Source organism: Mustela erminea, chromosome 14 (genome assembly GCF_009829155.1).
Source record: "Mustela erminea isolate mMusErm1 chromosome 14, mMusErm1.Pri, whole genome shotgun sequence".
NCBI classification, from domain to species: domain Eukaryota; kingdom Metazoa; phylum Chordata; class Mammalia; order Carnivora; family Mustelidae; genus Mustela; species Mustela erminea.
Window position 1 is genome coordinate 20,131,020 of NC_045627.1, and position 19,748 is coordinate 20,150,767.

At 41.0% G+C, this 19,748-nt stretch overlaps 1 protein-coding gene and 1 long non-coding RNA gene across 4 annotated transcripts in view; one reads left to right on the forward strand and one right to left on the reverse strand.

Annotated features, from left to right (window-relative positions):
• LOC116572882 overlaps nucleotides 1–16,048 on the reverse strand; it is a 29,514-nt gene extending 13,466 nt beyond the window's left edge. Inside the window, exons 1-2 of one of the 2 annotated variants that reach the window (XR_004278538.1) lie at nucleotides 16,025–16,048; nucleotides 1,663–1,824 (exon numbers count right to left, since the gene is read on the reverse strand). This is a non-coding gene — a long non-coding RNA (uncharacterized LOC116572882). Of the gene's footprint in view, nucleotides 1–1,662; nucleotides 1,825–7,264; nucleotides 7,425–16,024 lie in introns of those variants that run through there. The other variant, XR_004278539.1, reaches the window with a different exon arrangement.
• The window catches only part of PRKG1 (protein kinase cGMP-dependent 1), a 1,242,789-nt gene that overhangs the window by 907,473 nt on the left and 315,568 nt on the right, over nucleotides 1–19,748 (forward strand). The gene's annotated exons all lie outside the window — the stretch shown is intronic.

Below are 19,748 nucleotides of genomic sequence, written 5' to 3' on the forward strand. Positions count from 1 at the left end.
TAGCGTAAGTAGTTAGTGTTTGGAAATCCTAGTGTTATTTTCAGTTTTTCTCTGTAGAAAGCAATTTTCTCTATTGAATAATGTAGAAATTTAGCCTGAGCACTCCTCATTAGAAAGGATAATTTTTGTTACTGTAACATTATAATTCACTTATTCTTATAAATATTCTGTTACATTCCTCACCTTGGAAATTTTCTCATTTAAAACATGGACTATCATTTTCTCTTTTCTAAAATGATTTGGTATTGATTTTTTTTTTAAATTGAGGGTAACATTTTCTTTAACTCATTTCAATATAATTGTTTCTATTATTGTAAAAATACCGAGAATATGCTCTTCTGTCTGGAAAAGCAATAGAAAAACAACATTCGAGAAAATAGCTCACTCACTCATGACCCCAAATAATCATCCTTCAGTAATAGATATAGCTGCCATTACTGAATATTCATTAAGGGTCAGACCTCTAGGGCTTTATTTATATTCACTTACTGAATTCTTAGGAACTGTATGAAGTAAGTGGTATTAAGCCTGTTTTACAGATAAAGAAAAGGGCAAGAACTTTAACCTAAAAAGTGACACATGGGGGTGCCTGGGTGGCTCAGTTGGTTATGCATCCAATTCTTGGTTTCGACTCAGGTCCTGATCTCAGAGTTGTGAGACTGAGCCCCACATTGGGCCCCAAGCTTAATGGGGAGTCTGCTTGAGATTCTCTCTCCCTCTGCCCCTCCTGCTTGTTTGTTCTTTCTTTCTTGCTCTCAACTTCTCTCTCAAAAAAACAATCTTAAAAAAAAAAAATGACGTGGAGGATTTGGATCTAGGTCTGTTGTCCACCCAACATCAGACTTTTCATTTTCACGTTGCCCTGCCTTGACATCTAAGTGGAAGGGCAGAGGGATATTACTGGGGACCAGTCTGGGGCCTGGAGCAGGCCCAGTGGGGACTGGAGCAGGGCTTGTGGCCAGGGAGGTCCTAAAGATGGTAATGCCAGTCGCTCATGAAAGGTTGAGTCATGGGAAACATTCTATCACTTTAGAAGTGAGTTGGGGGAAATCGGAGGGGGAGATACACCATGAGAGACTATGGACTTTGAGAAACAAACTGAGGGTTTTGGAGGGGATGGGGGTGGGGGGTTGGGTGAGCCTGGTGGTGGGTATTAAGGAGGGCACAGATTGCATGGAGCACTGTGTGTGGTGCATAAACAATGAATTTTGGAACACACAAAAAATTAAATTTAAAAAAAATTTCTTTTTCAAGACATTTTCAGGGGCCTCTCTTAACTGCCAATGGGCTTGGCAATGGTACTAGTACTAGGAAAGGAGGTGACAGTTGTCTCAGAAGTAAAGAGAAAAAACAACAGTCTTACTCTGTCTATAATCATTTCCTGAAGTGTTTTTCTTGAATAGTCGATGTTCCTGGTGAAATTGCATCTGGGCAGCATATCTATTTCTTTCTTTTTTTTTTTTTTTTTAACACTTTGGTGTAGACCAACAGAGCTTCTCCAAAGAGTTTGGGCAGTGCTCGCTTTGGCAGCATGTACACTGAACTTGGAATGAAGGGTTTGGATGGTAGTGCTAGTGTGGGGATGGTCATGTGTTCAAGGCATGAAAGTAACGTGACGTACCTGGGTTAGCATGGTGCCTCCTGATCCCCGTCCTGTCTTACCTGGGTCCAGTTTCCTGCTTGACTGAAGGTGGGAGTGAAGGCAGATACTGATGAGGCTGCATGATGGAAGCAAGCAAGGTGGGAACAGAGCAGATCAGAGGGCACAGCCTCAGCTGGCCAGCTGCTCTTCTCCATCGATGGTTTCCGGGAAGGAATTAAGGGCTAGAGTGACACACATTCAGATTACTTAAAAGCTAAGAAATCCAGCTTTCTATATAAAAATCTCCAAATTTTATTTCTTTTTTTTTAAAGATTTTTTTTTTTTTTTTTTTTTGACAGAGAGAAAGATCACAAGCAGGCAGAGAGGCAGGCAGAGAGAGGGGGAAGCAGGCTCCCTGCCAAGCAGAGAGCCGGACGCGGGACTCGATCCCAGGACCCTGAGATCATGACCCGAGCCGAAGGCAGCGGCTTAACCCACTGAGCCACCCAGGCGCCCCCAAATTTTATTTCTTAAATGTGATCAAAGATTACTTTTTTCCCAAGTTAAGGGAAGTAAATCTTAAGAGCAGATTTCTGTATGGGGGCCCACTAGTATTTAAATATTTCGGTCATTTTGTGCTATCCAGCCATCCCAGAAAGCTGTGATTTGGGTAGAACACATATTATTTCTAGCTTTCAGGTGAGGACACAGAGGCATGCACCATCACCTCTTACAGCCATCTCAGCTGAAATGAAAACTCGCTAGAGCCAGTCAGCCTAAGTTCCAATCCTCCTTCCACCATAGACATTTGGTGTGACTTTGAGCAACTTCCCTTTGTGTGCCTTGCTTCTTCTGATAGATCATGCTCATTCTGATGTGATGAGGTTGTTGTGAGGATTAAATGAGATGATGAAGACATAGGTGGCATAAAACTTGAGCTGCTTAATAACATCTTCTTTAATGGTAGTAGCAATATTTTGCATTGCTAACAGTAGGGCAGGAAAGAGAAGATTTGTCAGAACCCCAATTTCTAAGCAGGAATTATACCAATGACATGATAGAAACACAGTTTAGATCATGTCATAGTGATCTTTAAAAATAGCTCAAGAGGCGCCTGGGTGGCTCAGTGGGTTAAGCCTCTGCCTTCAGCTCAGTCATGATCCCAGGGTGCTGGGATTGAGCCCTGCATCGGGCTCTCTGCTCAGCAGGGAGCCTACCTCCCCCCTGCCCCCACCTGCCTCTCTGCCTACTTGTGATCTCTGTCTGTCAAATAAATAAATAAAATCTTAAAAAAAAAAAAATAGCTCAAGAGCATGGTGCCTGGGCGACTCAGTCGGTTACGCGTCTGATTCGTGATTTTGGCTCATGTTGTGTTCTAGGGTCTGGGGGTCGAGCCCTGCCATGGGCTCCACAGTCAGTGTGGAGTCTGCTGGAGATTCCCTTTCCCTCTCCCTCTGCCTCTTCTCCTCATGCTCGCTCTCTTGCTCTCTCTAAAATGAGTAAGTAAATCTTTTAAAAAATAAAAAAAATAAATAAAAGTATTTCAAGAACATTATTTTGATTTCTGTTATAAAGAGTGAGTGAGCAGAATACTTGGGTGTATACATGTGCACACAAGTTAAGCCAAGGCACTAGCAAGAAACAGACCTTGCTGAGATACAGCTATAGCACCTCACAAAAACCTGAGTAGAAAAGCTTTGCTGATAAGATTCAGAGAGCAGTCCCTCAGGTTCCAAGATCAGAACAACAAATCTGATGGGAATGACAGAGGGGACACTGGAAAAGACAACAGACACGCATGCATGTGTCTGCTCACTCGCACCCACTGGGCTATTTCAGACTGGATTTTCGGTTGTGTCAGCTACAGTGCAATGTGTGTGCCATTAATGTATCTGTTTAAGGAAAAACTCTGAACCCCCTACTAGTTTTGTGCTGAAAAATTGAGAAATCCTTTGACATTTTAGCGGCACTTTTTTCTGAAATCTTTAGACACTCACTGAGCGCCTCCATGAGTTGCATTGATTAATTCCAGCCACCTCAGATTAGTTAAGAGAGACTCATTTTGCTACAGTAACTCCCGGATAGCAAGAGCACTGAGTTCATTCCCCAGTCCTGCTATGTGTTCAGGGTAGGTCGGTATGGGGGCTGTGCTCCTTGGGCTCTCTCCAGGGGCTCCATGTCGACCTCTGAGTCCATGATCACATTGCGTGAGTGAAGGTTTCTCCTTGTTTCTCCCCCACTTCTCTCCGTGACCTCTGGAGTCCTGAAACATGAGCTTTGCCGGTGGGTGGGGAAGAGGACAGAGAAGAAACGTCGCTGATTGCTTCAGTATTATTAGACTGCGTTCCCAAAGGTAGCTCTCACATTTCCTTAGTTCTGAGTGATGTGTTTTCTCATAGAGAAATTGAGTGAAAAGTTCAACAGTTCTTCATTATGTGGATTTTAATCAGGTATCAAGTGACAAGATAATCAATCAGCCAGGGTAGAAGAAGAGAAGGAAGATGGGGCTAGAGGCAAGGCTGTGACTTAAGCGTTTAGAAGAACCATTGGATCAGCCCCCAGCCTAAGTAGCCTGGTCCTGGCCTGGGCGTTAGGTGATGCTGCCCCCAATACCAGACTTGTTCCCTCGCTGTTCCAGACCAACCTGCTCACATCCACTGTGCAGGTTGGCTGCCATGGACTGAGTTGGGTCCTAATTAGGAAGTCTTTGCTTTGGTTGTGTTTCTCCCCTGGAAAGTTGGCTGGGAAGAACCTCCCTGCTCCCAGGAGAGGGGTATTTCGGGTTCTAAACTTAGAGAATTGCTGAACACTCGAATTACTTGAATTTAAGTGTCATTTAGCTTGATTTATGCCTGGTTATTTAGACACCTGGTATACCTCGTGTACATACAGAGGAGAGACTTCTATAAACTCTGCTTTTGTTAACTCACAAACAGGTTTTTCTGGAGGCAAGTGCTGCTTGCGCTTTGAGTAAGCAAAGATAGGAGGCTTTAGGGGGGCAGGTGTGGAGTGTAAACATGTGACATGGAAACTTGGTAAACATTTACCCAACTGCGCCAATCCGAGCTCAGTCACTGGGAAGCTTGAGATAGGGTTGATTCAAAGATCATGAGGATTCAGTCTTGGAGCACAGGTGGACAGAAGAGTACTTCCTCTTCTCATTTTATCCAATCGAGTATTTGTTCCTACTACTCTAAACTAACATACCCCTCGATCTGAAATACTTAGTTATTAAATCCAATCGTCATTTTTTTTTAATTCCTCCTCATATGTGTCCTTTCTTGGGAATTGGATACAATGAATCACTTCTTCCTTAAAACCTTGTAAAACCTGGGTTCTTTGGGGTGTTACTGGCTGTCGTTTACTGCTTCCTTGTAAATTCAGAGTTCTCCAGGCCTAAACCCACCACGTACTCACTAAAACTGCCTGAAGTAATTTCAGTACCATTAAGAGGCATAGACAAATGTGTGTAAAACCCATATCACTTGTGCATTTATTTTTTACTAAAAATAGACCCACAGGGACACCTGGGTGGCTCAGTTGGTTAAGCAGCTGCCTTCGGCTCAGATCATGATCCCGGCGTCCTGGGATCGAGTCCCACATCGGGCTCCTTGCTCCGCAGGGAGCCTGCTTCTCCCTCTGCCTCTGCCTTCCACTCTGTCTGCCTGTGCTCGCTCTCGCTTGCTCTCTCTCTGACAAATAAATAAATAAATTTAAAAAAAATAGACCCACATATTTAATCACCTACTTGGCATTGCAGTCATTTCTCACTCAACCTATTCAAGGCTGGAACTCATCACCTTCCTCCTCCGCCTTCTGTTTACATTTTAGTGAATGACAGTACTTGGCTCCGGGCTGAAACCGAGTCTTCTTGGTGGTTCTTTTCATCCCTAAATTTAAATTCTGTTTATTTGACCTTGTTAGATTCTTACAAATGTGATCTTTCCTGTCCTGCTTGGTGTAGAAGGGGGGTTAGGGCCCTCTTTTCCTGTGTTGCCCTAGCAACTGGCCCATACCTCTGTCATACCTTATCTTACATTGTGTTACGAATCCCTAATTTTATTTAATTTTTTTCCATGGTTGATAATGACTTCCTTGAGGCCAAAAACAATACTCTGTTTCTGAATTCCTTAATACTGATAACAGTGTCTTTAGTATATAGATAACACCTCAAAAGGATGAGGTTAGAAGAGCAGAGATGGTCACAAAGCTGTGCTTGATAATTTCGCCTTCTGAAAGCAAATGACAATGTCAAGTTTTCCATGAGATAAATGGTAACTACAGCCAAAGATGGGGACATGATCTGTGTGGGCAAAGTACCCGATTCAGGGAGTGGTCAGCAGGACCAGTAGGGACCTCCCCTCTTTCTTCCTTACATCTTTGATCTGGGAGAAAAAGAAAGCTGAATAGCCGTTTATTTGTTTTTTTAAACCATGTAATTGTTATGATGTTGGTCTAAAAATAGTTTATGCTTGAGTTAGTAATAGACAGAATAAAAGGAAATCATAACAAGAATTCATAATTCTTAAAAGACCTTGGAAATATATGGAATGTGCTCATTCCTAGTATAGAAACTCAGGACATTCACATTAGAAACAACTCATTTTACGGGAATTGTTACAAACTTTTTAGACAAAAGCTTTCATTTTGTTTTTGGGTTTTCTCTGTGGAACGGATAGAGTCACAAGAGGGAATGTTAAGAGATATGTGAGATTTCTGTAATGATTCACAGAAATTCAGAATGAAGGCATGATTTTGCTGTTTAGTTAGCAGGAGTGGCTTCTCTTAAGATGGAACTTTGCAGATGAGAGTTGGAAAACACCTTCATCTTGGAGGAGAAAAAAAAAAAATAGCAGGAGAGATGAGGCAGTGTCCATACTGGCTAAGTAACAGATATCACCATCATCATCATGTGTTTGGTAGATTTTCTGGGCCACTCCGTAGGACTTCATTTATAAGTATAAAATAGTCCTTCAAATGTAGACAAAGAGAGTTGTATATTTCCCTTGATTTTACTGTGGCCATATTCTGTGCACTGCGGGTTTTTAGGAGGAACAGCAGTAAATAAACCCATGAAATAAAGAATAAATTAATATGCATCTGACTCTTCCAGTGTTGGCCTGTTTTGAATGGTTAACCTGATTTAATGTTTCCAGGGGGTTTTAGCTATTATGTGCTCTCTGAGCATATTGAAACAGACCATGCTTTGTAAATTTTGGCGGAAGTGTAAGAACTCCGTCCTCGGTGAGCCTGCAATCCTTTTGTTCCAGCCTGGCTGGAGAAAGCTAATCCAAGACTTGTCCAAGACTCTGTGAGCTGCCTGTTTATTTACTGTTTAATTTCATTATAGTTTATTTAATTTCTTAAAAATAAGGATGTGTTTCTCTTTCTGTATTAACTGGAAATACAGACTTCCGGCCAATATGCTAATGATAGCCTCTCTCCAGGAATATTAAAGTGCCTCTTTCTGCCTGCTTTTGCCCAAGGCCCAAGGATCCTTCCCCATGAGCAAAAGGGCTTTAGACACCATGCATGCTTGGGGGGTGGAGAGTGGACATCACCATCTTCTGCCATCTTCAGAGTGATTTCAAACCACGTTCTCAAACAATCCTTTCTGCTCAAACATTTCATAATCCTAAGAAATAAGGGCATTTCCACCTCTTTGCCTTCTTTCTTGTTTACCTTTTTTCCTCACTCGAGAAGCCACACCAGCATGGAATGTCCTCAGAGGGTTTCCGACTTTGGAGCCATTCCCTGTTCATGCCTCGGTGCGGTCGTGGGAGCCCCTCTCACAAATCAGATCCCGGTCCTGCTACTTCCTGGGCTGATGGGTCCAGTTCTTCCTCACTAAAATGGGAACAAGAGGATTTTTTTGTACTCCAGAGGGTTTTTGTGAGCCTTGAGGAGGGCTGCAAGGTCTTCTATGGCTTGACTAGTATATTATTATTGAAGTGTGATGCTGGGAGCATTAGGGTATTTGAGTAGACGCAGGAGAGAGAATAAGTCTCGTTGTGTGTGAGCTAGAGAGCTCCCTAAAAAGATCTGATTCTGGTTACGTGCTGATGCTTGCTAAATGTTTCCTTTGCTCATGCCATGAGTCTAATAACCCCTGCTGTTTTGAACCACGCTGGCTATTGACATTTTTCATGCTCCTGATGTTGTTCCATTGTCCTCAAGCATTAATTACCAGAATTGAACATTATTTTGTATTATGTCTTTTTTTTTTTTAAGACCCAAACCTGTAGCTGTAATGAACTTCTCTCTCCTAAATTTACTTGCTTTTGATAGAGAAAACACATCACAGCCAAACTGAGCAAACTGTCCTTCTGCTCTGTTGTGATTGATAGTCATTCTTCTTCAGTTGTGTTCATTTTGAAACCATCGTTAATTGAAAAAACAAACAAACCTGTAATCCATTGTAAGTCTGAATAAACACAGACACACACAAACTCCAAATGATTTAAGGAAGTCGAGCCTAGGCTCAATAAATATATAAAATTTAAAAGCAAATTCTGATCCTCTTTCCACATCTCTTCTTCCTTGATGGGTTTGTAAGTGTTCAGTCAAAAATTAAAGATGAATCCAGCATTTCCACTTCTGTGAATATATATGAAGTGGGGGGGGGGGAGTATGTTGAAGAACTATGGGCACCGCAGCATTCGCTACAGTCTTATTGACAGTTGCCAAGACATGGAAATATACACACACCTACATATACAAGCAACCGGATATTATTTATTTAAAAAAAGGAAAGACTATCATTTGGGACCATGTGGGAGGATCTTGATGGCATTACACTCGGTGAAATTAATCAGCGAATGAAAAATACTAGATGAGCTCCCTTATATGTGGAAAATGAAACAAAACAAAATACCCTCGTTGAAAGCGGATTGGTAGTTACCAGAGGCAAGGAGGGGGCAAATGAGGTTTTGATGACTGGCCAGAAGGTACCAGCTTCCAGTTAGAAGGTAAAGAACTAGGGGTGTAATGTACAGCATCATGACGACAGTTACCACCACTGTGGGGTATATTTGGAAATTAAGAGTAGATCTTTAGAGTTTTTTCACAAAGAAATAAGGTCCTCCTTCCCTCCCTCCCCCCCCCTTCCTGTCCCTCCCCCCTCCCCTTCCTGTCCCCCCTCCCCTTCCTCTCCCTCCCCCCTCCCTTCCTGTCCCTCCCCCCTCCCCTTCCTGTCCCTCCCCCCCTCCCCGTCCTCTCCCTCCCCCCTCCCTTCCTCTCCCTCCAACTTCCTTCTCCTCCTTCTCCTTCTCTTTCTTCTTTTTCTATTTACACGAGATGTGGTGATCATTTCGCAGTATACGTAAGTCAAATCCCTATGCAGTACACCTTAAACTTACATTATGCCCTAAGAAAGTGTCTGAATAAAAGTGGGCAGGAATGGAGAAATTAAGGGTGTTCTTGGTTTTGAGAGACATGGTGATCTTGGCCGTAACGTGCGTCACCTTGTCTTTGTCAGCCTCTGGTAAGTACTCTTTGGAGGAGAAATCTTCAGGATGTTATGTGACCACAAAGCCGCATTTTAACCGACCCATGGGAGTAACACAAATATAATAGATTAATGCAAAATAGTTAAATATACAACTGAAAAAGAACAGTCTCAAATTTCCTCTCAAATTGACTGTAATGTGGTTTGCTATGAGACTGTGTGCCTATGAATGAGGCGATCTGTTTAGTTTGCTTGTTTGTTTGCTGCATTAGCACAGGTATTCCAAACCATGACTGAGCTACTGAGGGAAAACAAAAACAAAAAACAAAACAAAACAAAAAACCAACAAACTTGAGACAAGTTGCTGAATTCATAGAAAAGCTGAAACCTGGAGGAGTGTTTTTACATATCGATTTATTTGTTCTGTATTTCCCTTGAATTAAAATTAAAATTGATGGGGAATTTCTAGGGTCCCATACTTCTGCTTTTTAAAGACATAGGTAATTAATCATTCCTGGTTGCCATTAGCTCAGCTCTGTTCCCTATGACTTTTGTTCATTTCCAGCAAGATGGATATAACCAGTATTTCCCATGTTTTCTGGTTTGCAGTAAAAAAAATAAAGTTTGTTTTCTTTTAAATAGCTTGAGCTCCCACTTCTTTATTTTAGGAAAGTCCTTATTTGGGGACCAGCCCCTAATCCTAGGATGTGCCCAAGCCATGTACTTTCTCCAGAGATCAGTCCTTGCTTCTCCTGATCAGATGCACCACTGTGAGCAAGAGAGGTTCCCTGTTGGTGTGGCACAGGAATTGGGGTTGGGGCAAGACTTTGGTGGACAGTTGCTGCCACCGGTACTAGTTTGGACACCTACCATGGCTTTACTGGTTTTTCAAACTTCAAAGAAGAATGAGCCTCACCCGCCATTTTGTGTCAGCTGAGATGTCTTCCCCAAAGCAGACTTGGGCTCCAGACATGATGGCTTTTTAGCATCGTTCAGAGATGCAGGTCCTAGCAAGCCATTCTGTTCCTGGAGAATTGTGAAAGGTGCTTGTTGGGATCCCAAAGCACTGTTTCTCTTCTGCTTCAGGCTTCCTATTATTTCTTCCATCAGTATTCTCCTTTTCTCCCCCCTCCTTGCTCCTACCAAAGCACTCAAGCCCATATCCATTTCCTCCCTTAAAATAAGTAACACATCCTTTAAAGGGGAAATTCCTGTCAGGTCATAGTAGATGGTGCTATCACAATTTTCTCCATGATTAAGTTGAAAAGCAGAAAGATTTTACTTCTCAGATTCCAAGTTTGGGGGAACCAATCTAAGCTAGATCGGGCAAAGTATGAACTTATCCTCATAGTGATTCTATCTATTCTGCTTGGTGTGTACCAAGAAAGTACTCTACTTCATTGGGTTTTAGGCCCTCTCAATCAATCAGAAGATGCATCCTAATTTTAGAAACCATAAATGAAGGAAAACGAGCATCTTTGAAAATGAGTGAAATTTGATGAATAGCTTTTGTGTGTGATTTAGGGATTTCTTTCTTTCTTCTTCTTCTTTTTTTTTATTCTTTTAAAATGTGTAAAACATTCCCAAAGTGCAAAAGGTAATAAAGAATAGTATGATGAACATTTAAGCACTACCAACTGGCTTAAGAAATAAAACTTTGTAAATGAAATTGAGGGTTTCAGTCTATCTCTCTAGGTAAGGTCTCCAGGCCCAATCACTATAGTAAATTATGCACTGGATTAAACATTTGCATGCAGTTCTTTATATTTTTATTACACATGCTTATGCTCATTAACACTTACAGTATGGTTGACCCATCTTTATTTTATTTTATTACGTGAAACTTCCAACATAAACAGAAGTAGAGAGAATAGTCTGATAAACATACATTGACCCAATATCTAGTTTCAACCACTTAAATACTTGGCCTGTTTTGATTCACGTATCACCCCATTTCCTCTCCTCTTCTCCCACCCCTGGATTAAAGCAAATTCCAGATATTTTATGTTTATTTTCATTAGGGACTTCCGTGTCTACCTCTGAAAGATAAGGATTTTTAGAAATCTTATCCACTATTACAAGTATCACACCTAAAACAGCAGGAATTTATTGAGATTATTAAATCTCAGTTCTCACCAGGGTTTGTGAAATGTGCTAGAGATTTCTTTTTATAGGTGTTTAGTCTGAATCCGATCAAACCAAAGGCAACAGATCACATTGGGTCGATATGTCTTTTAGGTTCTTTACATCTGTAGGGTTGCTATTCCTACTTTCCCCCACCCAGCCTTCTTTCCTTGCCATTCGTTTGTGAAGAAAACTGGGCCTGTGGACTTTCCTGCCGAACATTTCTTCTGCTTTCTGTATGGATATTCAATTTAAGTAGTACCATTTAGTCCATGTTCCCCTGCTAATACCCAAAGCTCTCCATACCATGTGTTAGGTGTCTGTATAAGATAACCGTCTTATACAGAGATGTGAGAGAGGGCTTTGTGGACATTCTCTACTATTTCAGCCATCTGTAGGGGTCAATATGGGGCTGGATAAGTCAATACCATGATCTCAGTTATCATCATTTTATGGTAAATAGAATGGTCCCCATTCTTTGTTGCTTTTCAGTATCATCCTGACCCATAGCCCTTTGCTTTCCTTATGAATTTTGCACTTAGCTTGTTAGGTACCCCACCCTTGAACAGTCACAAATGTAGCTGTGGTTTTTATGAAAAACTTAACTGAATTTCTAGATCAATGTGGTAAGAGGTAAGGTCTTGATAACATTGAGTGTTATTATGCACAAATATAATTCTCTGTTTATCCTGTTTTCTATGTCAGTAATAAGTTTTACAATTTTCTTATAGGACTTGTACGTACTTCTTAAGGTTTATTCTGGGGTGTCTTTTGTATAAATGGCATAAAGGTTTTGCCCCTATGTATTTTTGTTGAAAGAATATAGGTTTATAAAAACCTGTTTTCAATTTGCAATATATACTATTTGAATTGTTACTTTGACCCAACGCTAGGTCATCATGATTTATAGCATACATTTCAGGAGTTTCATGTACTGAGAATATTTCATTGTCATATGGAGGACTGTTCATAGGTTTGACTTTGAAGACCATGCAAATGGCTTTTTCTTTACAATTTTTAAATTCCTTGTTTAAAAAAAAAAACTTACACTTTTTTCCCCCACTTACTGGTAGTATTTCTTTAAGCTGTAGATTGTGGTATCAATGAAATTAGTGGAAATTGTTGTATTAGGTTGTCACAAGCATTAAAGAAAGCACAGGATAGAAAATACCAAGAACATCCTGTAATTGATAAGTGTTTGGGTTATATGTGGTACAGATAATGTTTTATGAAATATGTTTCACCGAAGGTGTGTGTGTATGTGTGTGTGTGTGTATAAATGTTGGGAAAGTGAGAGGTAATCTTAGCAAACTCTGTATCCTGTACTTTTTGTTACATTCAAATTTGGTATTGGTGACTTGAGAGATAGCCTCTGGGTGTGACTACTCTTCCGAGTTGTCAGAGAAAAGATTTCTATGAGCCAGTTGTTTTAAAAGCCACTGTTACTCCAAGGATACTTCTAAGGACCCTTAAGGAGGAGATTAACAAAAACTACTCTCTGTTTTGTAATCTGGAAATAGACTTCTCTGTCTCTTGGCCATTCACTCATTAGTGAACTAAACTCTAGGACCATCTTCTTGAAGTCAACTGTAGTTAACTCTTCAAAAATGGATTTAGTAACCATTGTAAAATATTAGATAACCAGAACAGTATGAGTTACTCTGTGTGTGCGTGTATATCTGAAGATTTGCCCCAATCTTGTTAGTCTATGTAAGACTTGCTTCAGGACAGAAATGTCACACCCAACTATGTGATTTTATTTGGTGTCATACGTTCAACTGTATATTTTTAGCATAGTACTGAGCATTGCTTCGATAGTACACTTAAGACTTAAACCTTGCTTTCATGAAGCCTATAGTTGAACTGGGGAGTCCATATAAACCATAAGGACTGTTGAGCACATGGTACAAAATAGTCTGTTACCTTACAGGTGGCCGGATGTGGGCTGGTTTGTGTTTCTGAGGACCAGAGTTGTGAGAGAGGGCTTTGTGGAAGGAGTCAACCCAGTGGAGTGAGGATTATGATAATAAGTTTGGTTCGACTGGTGGAACAGACTAGAAGAGTATTATGGATGAGAAGGAGGCAAGGAGAAAAACCAGTCAATGCACAGAGCATGTGGATGGTGACAGTTTGCCGAGAGTCATCATGCAGAAGCTGGAGGTGTGTTAAGGTGCTTGAGAAACAGGTTGGCTAAATTGAGTGCAGCCTGGTCTGTAAGAATTGTGTGCTTCCAGAGGTCTAAGTTTGATCAAACAATTCTCCCAATTTCCCTTGTGTAACACCAGAGACCCTGGGTTCTGTTTCGCTGCAGACATAAATGAAGTTACATTTCCATTTTACAGAAATACTCCTATTTGCTGCTGTACCTCAGAGTACAGCACTGTGCAACAGTGACCATGCTAATAGAAGGGGTCCTCACAGAGGATGGTGTCCTCGCAGACTCTCTAACGGGGGCCATCTGCCCCCAAAGGGCCAGTGAGAGGCCGCTGGTCACCTTCCATAACAGTGTGACTTAGCTGCTAGGTCACTTCAGCTGGTGTCCCAAGAGATTCATGGGGACCCCATAAACCTCACTGCCTTCAAGCCACCCTGTGATGGACCCTCAGCCATGTCACCACTTGCTATCTGGTCTTCGAAGCAGTTCCATTAGTGCCCTAGGTCTCAAACTCTGTTTTGGGATATCTCCTTGTGCCCTAACTTAAGAGTACTCTGCTGAGTTTAAAGATTTTATTTACTTATTTGTCAATGAGAGAGAGAGAGAGAGCGAGAGAGAGCGAGCAAGCGTACAAGTGCGTGCACAAGCAGGGGGAGCAGCAGGCAGAGGGAGAAGCAGATGCCCTGCTGAGCAGGGAGCCTGACACGGGACTCGATCCCAGGACCCCAGGATCATGACCTGAGCTGAAGGTCGTCGCTCAACCAACTCAGCTACCCAGACAGCCTTCACGTCTGGGTTTGAAGGTCTAATTCATCTCCCAGACCCAGGTTCAAATAACACCCACCAGCTCTTCTCGTTTCCATGGCGAACTACAGTTTTGATGCTGGATCCTACCATCTGCACCTCTTCCCTTAAACTGTGTTTTCCACCATAGAGTTCTTCAGCCTGCATCCTAGTGAACTTTGGTTAAGGCTGCTTGCTGCGTGTCGAGTTTGCAAATCCACAAGCGCCCTGAATGCCAATTAGGCTCTTCAGGGAACCCACAGAGCCCTTTGAGTTCTCGGGCATTCAAGTGGCAAGCAACTTGACCTTTCCTCATTTAAACTTGAGGCTTCGATTGAACTTGTTCCAAGGAGTTTGACAAAGTCAATGGAGCCCTCTATTAACATGGTCACTGTTGCACAAATTCGGTCATACCTCAAACCAGATCTCATCTTTAAATGTAGCCAGGAGGTACATGGAAAGAACCAGATGTAGCCATCAGGATACAGGCATCCCATTCCCCGAGATGCCTGTGTTTACGTTCTTGTGCATACATTTTTGTTGTCTGCCAAGCTTCATTTGGCAACCCCTGGGTAAGATCCCGCTTGAATACATTTATAAAACGCTCTCTGTTTAACTGTCCAAGATAAAAATGAAATTTAAAATTCTTATGCAAATTACTGAAGAAAGAGTCCTGGAGGTTCATTAATTGAAAGAGATTGCTTTTGCAGAATTATAACAGCATGTCAGTTTCTAGATTTATTCACTGTTGCTTACTGTCCTATTTGCGAGTTTTAATGTGAGGCTTTTAATTTAGGTAGTCAAGGAAGGATTTTAACAGGCTATTTATATGATTTGGCATATTACATTCTCAGTGATTAAAGAAAACCTTTTAGATTTCGTAGTTTCCTAGATTTATTATGAAATGCCAAAGTGTCTATCATAACTGTGGTATATAACGGTATTTATAATAAATTATCTAAAGAGCAATTACCATCCAGACTATGAGAAAGCAACTTACTTCATCTGTTCTTCCCATAAACATTTACTGAAGACCCATACTATGTTCCAGGCTCTGTGTGGGCTACTAAGGACATAATAATTAAACCAGTAACTAAACACAAAGGTCCAGGTCTCAAAGAGCTTATACTCCACAACAGATACTGAAAGCTGTAAGTACCTTGCAGCAAATATTGCAAATATTCCCTGATGTTTGGTAAATATCAGGGAAGACCTACATTATATTGGTAAGAAGTCACATTTATTTACAGTGCGTACTCTGTGCCAAATACTTCCTCTCTACTCTTGCATATATTAACTCATTTCACTTTTGAAGCAACCCTATAGAGTGAGTGCTATTTCTTCTTGTCATTTTGCATTTAAGGAAAGTGAACTACAGAAAATTATTCCAGAGTCTACGTCTCATTATATAGCCGATTCAGTAGCTTCTGACCACTACAGATTTCGTACCTGCCTACACATTTTCTAGGTGATTGTGTATTAACTGGAGTCCCGCCAATTTCCGTGGCTGACCAGGAATGAAGGTTTGAATCTGAATAGCCTTGGGGTGTCAGTAACATGTCATTGTCTCTACTGTTTGGTTTATTCAACCCAGGTTCTGAGAAAAGTTTTCCAAGAAGATAATCAGGAGACCCTATTTTTGTCTTATTACAGCCACTCAGGTAATGGCGAGTTCAGTCCTCTTACCGGTCCTATCTCTAACTTGTGCCTGGAGTTGCAAGGTCAGGCTCTGACTCCTGCTTTGAATCTGATATTTAGGAAATTCCACATGCCTGAGATGAAGCGCCAGATGCTGGAGTTGTAAACCAGGCAGGAATAAACAAATCACCAAACGACATTTGCCCATGTTCCGTTTGACTAAAAACCACATCTCCTCTTGCCGTTCTCAATCTGTGACGTCTAATTTGGGCAGTTCTGAAACCAAAGCACTCACTGGGGGCAGAGCTGGGCATCTCCTTTGGCTCTTTCTTCTGATTTAATTGGCTGAGAGACTTTATGTTCACCAGACAATATATAGTTGTATGTCTGTGCGTACATCATAAGCATTTCTGAATGCATCATTATGTCTTGTCATTAACTCATAATTGGGATTATTGTGCCCAAGGAACAATTGGATGAAAGTTACAAGGAGAGACCTTTGGCTTAAAATGGGGAAGGGAGGACTCATGGGGTAGCGACTCTGGTTATTACTGACTACTTCATCACCAAAGCCGTTTAAGCAATTGCTAGATTGCTAGATGATCGGAGGAAGATTAGAGTCAAGCACAAACCAGAGAAAAATTTGAACTTGCCATCCACAAATTCGAAGAGTGCCAAGTTTTCCAAAAATCGCACTGCTCTACGCACAAAAGCACAGCACGGTCTTGGAACACACTCTTGTGTTCAAATTGTGCACCTGACTTCTCAGTGTGTAATTAAACCCTGCAGAATATTTCCTTGTAGCAAATACACAGTGTGTTCCTCAGAAAGTAAGAGAAATAATCTACAAAAGAAAAACAAGTGATAAACTAAAGAATAACCTGAAAGAAATTGCTCTGGCTGGTGCCAAAGAGGTTGCTGCCTGTGTTCTCCTCTGGGATTTGGATGGATTCCGGTCTCATGTTGAGATCTTTAATCCACTTTTAGTGTATCTTTGTGTATGGTATCAGAGAATAGTCCAGTTTCATTCTTCTCCATGTGGCTGTTGAGTTTTCCCAGCACCATTTGTTGAAGAGACTTTTTTCCATTGGACATTCTTTCCTACTTTGTCAAAGATTAGCTGACCATAGAGTCGAGGGTCCATTTCTGGGCTCTCTATCCTGTTTCATTGATCTGTGTGTTTGTTTTTGTGCCAGTACCATACTGTCTTGATGATGACAGCTTTGTAATAGAGCTTGAAGTCAGGCATTATGATGACCCCTCTCCACCCCAGTTTTGGTTTTCTTTTTCAACATCCCCCTGGTAATTCCATAAAGAATTTCTCAAACTCAACACAAAATACAAATAATCCAGTCAAGAAATAGGCAGAAGACATAACAGACACTTCTCTGAAGAAGACCTACAAATGGCTGACAGACACATGAAAAAATCTTCAACATCACTAGCCATCAGGGAAATTCAAATCAAAATCACAATGGGATACCACCTTACATCAGTTAGAATGGCAAAAATTAACAAGGCAGGAAACAACAAATGTTGGTGAGGATATGGAGAAAGGGGAACCCTCTTCCTCTCTTTGGTGAGAAGGCAAGCTGGTATGGCCCCTCTGGAAAATAGTGTGGAGGTTCCTCAAGATGTTAAAAAATAAGAACAAAAACAAAAAACTACCCTATGACCTTGCAATTGCACTACTAGATTTTCTCCCCAAAGATACAGTTGTAGTGAAAAGAAGGGGCACATGCACCCCAGTCTTCATAGCAGCAATGTCCACAATCGTCAAACTGTGGAAGGAGCAAAGATGCCCTTCAACGGATAAATGGATAAAGAAGATGTGGTTCATATAAACAATGGAATATTACTCAGCCATCAGAAAGGATGAATACCTACCATTTGCACTGACATGGATGAAACTAGAAGGGATTATGCTAAGGGAAGTAAGTCAAGTAGAGAAAGACAATTATCATATGGTTTCACTCATGTGTGGAATATATCTAATAGCACAGAGGACCACAGGGGAAGGGAGGGAAAACTGAATGGGAAGAAATCAGAGAGGGAGACAAACCATTAGAGACTCTAGACCCCGGGAAACAAACTGAGGTTTTCAGAGAGGAGAGGGGTGGGGGGCACGGCATAACTGGGCAACAGGTTATTAAGCAGGGCATGTGTTGTGATGAGCATTGAATATTATATGCAACTAAAGAATCGTTGAACACTACTCAGACTAATGATGACAGCTTTGCTGTCATATGTTGTCATATGTTGCCAACAGAACATAAAAATTAAAAAAAAAAAAAAGAACAGCAAGTACATGGTGAATAAAGCATTTATTGACTGGGTTAAAATCATTGTTTTCAATGATGGAGATCACAAGAGAGGCTTTTTGAAGGAGAAAAACTTGTAGAGCCATCGTATTAGAAAAGGATTTAGTGAAGCAGAAAGCCAAAAGCATGTGATTATACATTGATTAAAGCTATGAGGCAGACATTTCCTGATGCCCAGAGATGCATAGCCAATCTGAATGCCATGAACTTTAATGGTTGCCTGTCGAATGATGTCTCTTATAACTCTTTAAGCTTAATGCTTTTTGGTAATGATCCACTGAAATCATAAAATCCACTTATCATTTCATAGATATTACCTAAGTAGTTTGCAAGAGCTCCTTATTCCCTGTAAATACATTTATTTCTAGTAAATATGTCTTGGTTTATTAGTTTATTCCCCCAAAGACCTCGTGGCACTGTTTAGAGAATTGTTAAAAGAATGCACTTTGGTTCTTAGAATTTAAAATGAGACAGTGTCCAGACATCAGAATAGAAAGGCAGGAGACAGGAAGAAAAAAAAAAAAAAAAAAGACATTACTAGGAATGTCCGTAGGAGTAAGGTGGGTGAAGAATTTTATATCAACTACTGTTCTGGCTGGAACTAATGTCTGAGAAAGAGAGGGCTAGCACAGGTACAAACAGACAAAAAACCCAGCCTGTAAGTCAAGTTCAACCCACCTGTTTTCGTAAAGCCTATGGAAGTTTTGACATTTTTAAATGATTGCGAGGAATCATGAGAAGAATAATACTTAATAACTCATGAGTATTACATGAAATTCAAATCTCAGCGTCCACAAATAAACGTTTATTGAGCTGGAGCCACACTCATATGATAACATATTGTTTGTGGCTCCTTTCCAACTACAGCAGCAGAGAGGAGTACTTGCAACAAACTCTGTGGCCCACCGATCTGAAACTGTTTGCTGCCTGGCCTTTGTTGCAGCTCTACCAGAGCTTTTTTTTCCAGAAAAAGCTTTTTTTTCCAGAAAAAGCTTGCCAGCCTCTAAGCTAGAGGATAATGTACAGAAGTTGAAAGCAAACAATGACAATGCAGAGTGTGTGTTTCCTTTATTTGCCTGATACTTGTCCAATGCTTGGTACAAATTTGTATCTCGGGCTTCATGCCCAGCCTACTAAATCAGAATCCTTGAGTAAAGACCTGCAAATTTGTATTTGTCCTAAGTATCTAGGTGTGTGGTCTCGGACAAGTTTGGGAATCCTTGGTGCTGGCATGAACACGGACTGTAGAAACAGGTAGGGTTTGAGTCTGAGCTCTATTCCCTACTGGTTGGGGACCTCTGGCTCCCTTGTACAATGCAATATACTTGACCATGCAAACCTCAATTAATTCATATATCTAGTGACAGGAATGATCTGTAACACATGAGGTTGTTGCGATGATTGAATCAGGTAATGGATTGAGAGTAGATACAGTATCAACACAGTGCCTGGCACACAGTAAATACTTAATAAATAGCAGCTATCATTGTTTTTAGTGTAAGTGTTCATAGCAGTCGTTTCATTGGAGGTAGAGCTGCAACAAAGCATCACGGTAAGGAAGAGCACTCAATAGGAAGAGCACTCAATAGGCCGTCCGTCCTATTACTTACTAACTTTGTAACATTGAACCATTTAGCTTTCTTGAGACTCACTTGCTTCATCTAGAAAATAGGAATAAGAATAATTGTGGATCTCCAC